The sequence below is a fragment of the Salvia miltiorrhiza genome, chromosome 4, assembly GCF_028751815.1.
Source record: "Salvia miltiorrhiza cultivar Shanhuang (shh) chromosome 4, IMPLAD_Smil_shh, whole genome shotgun sequence".
Classification (NCBI taxonomy): domain Eukaryota; kingdom Viridiplantae; phylum Streptophyta; class Magnoliopsida; order Lamiales; family Lamiaceae; genus Salvia; species Salvia miltiorrhiza.
In genome coordinates, this window is record NC_080390.1 from 15341735 (window position 1) to 15343623 (window position 1889).

A 1889-nucleotide genomic window follows, 5' to 3' on the forward strand; every position below is an offset into this window, starting at 1 on the left:
AAATATATAAATGAATCCATGATCATATTCAGCAAATATATAATTTCCATGATCATATTCAGCAAATTTCCATGATCATATTCAGCAAATATATAAACAATCAAAATTATCATCTATAAACGAATCCAGCAAGCACAATCAAAATCCGATTTAATTTCCATGATCATATTCATGACTGCATCTTAACTCAAGCTTCACAGATAATTGTTAAAAATTACTCGTAAAATTACAGCCATTTAATGTGAATACACATACGCTTACTCTTTCATCAATTGTCCCTTCAAAGATAAATCTTTCATGAATTGTCATGTGATCCTTGATGTAATCATCTTCTATATTTTTAATTAATGTTACACTTTACAATCAATAGCATAGTAGATACTGGAATTTCAGAGAATTGACTGATATTTTACTGAAATTGAAAAACCCACGAGAGTAAACAAGCAGTTACACTGTCGCAACCCGGTTCCGACACTAGTAATAGCGGGGACCGAGTATCGATACGACTAATAAAAGAAAGGGGGAAGATAGAAAGAATACATAGATCAACAGCGGAAGCTCACAAAGAAACATGCTAAGGAAAGATCATCATAATTCATCAAAAGGGTATATTCGTCAACATCGTCATAACTCGATAAATATCAGGAATCTCAACATGAAAAGCAAAACAAGTATAGCTCAATTTTTATGTAGAGTCAAAATATTCGGAGTGTGATAACAAAAGGTGAACCGACTATATGTATGAAGACACATAATCGTGAGTAAAATGCTTGATTTAATATAACATAACTTCATATCAAAATTCTATCGACAAAACAACATACGATAGAGAAAGAAAACGTCAACCCGAAACATTCCCCATCAGCACTGCACCATACTCCCCCTCCGCTTATCCTGCACGTTTAGAAATACATGCAGGGCGTGAGTACATATATACTCAGTGGGCATATCGCTGAAAACAAGGCTGCTCATAGAGCTATAGGTTTGAAACTTGCCACAGCTCAGCAATACACAGGAACAAGTTAGCGTAAAGAAATCTGTGCATGCAGTTTTAATAAACACATCATCATAAAGAAACGATAGCGCTATCAAAGTACTCATCATGTATGTACCACATCTACAACTCATCATCATCAAAGGTACTGAGAAGTAGGCCTCCCTCTCAAGTACCGTGACCGGCCGACCCGAAGATGGCTCACAGTCACCTCTGTGCACAAAATCCCGCTTGTGGCAGGACCGAATTTGTCTCATCTCATCAGTAGAGGGTAACATACAATCTCAACATCAAAAATTGGCAAGTCAAACATTTCTCAAACATCATTCATCTCAAAAACATTTGGTAATTAAACTCATAAATATCATCATCATTTAAAACAGTTTAGAAAAGCTCTTAAACTGTATACTCAAAATAATGCCCGCCTGAAGACCTTACTCAAAATCTCTCGTCAAAGTGGAGTTACTTACTTCCTTGCTCTGCTCGTGTCTTCAGGGATCATCATCATTGAAAGTTCATGTCATAAAATGAATCTCGATTAGAAACTCATTGACTAATTCTCAAGTCTTAACTCATGCTCTATCTCAAATTCTATCTCCTTACTCAACTCTATATAAACTCTCCACTCATCTCACATCCTTAAGTTCAAGGATAGGTTTCAAGAAAATCATGGTTCTAAGTCTCGATTTATCTCTCATATAAGGTTCGTCTAATCTCCTTCAAACACATAGGCAACATAATCACATAAGGCACATAAGAAATCACAATCAAACATCAACAAAACATGCTCTATTTTTACACTGACTTAACTTCAAAATTTAAACTGTTCTGACTCCGACATCTCCTGGACTCAAGACTCATACCGAAGAAATATCTTCGAGTCTAGTTTCATTTA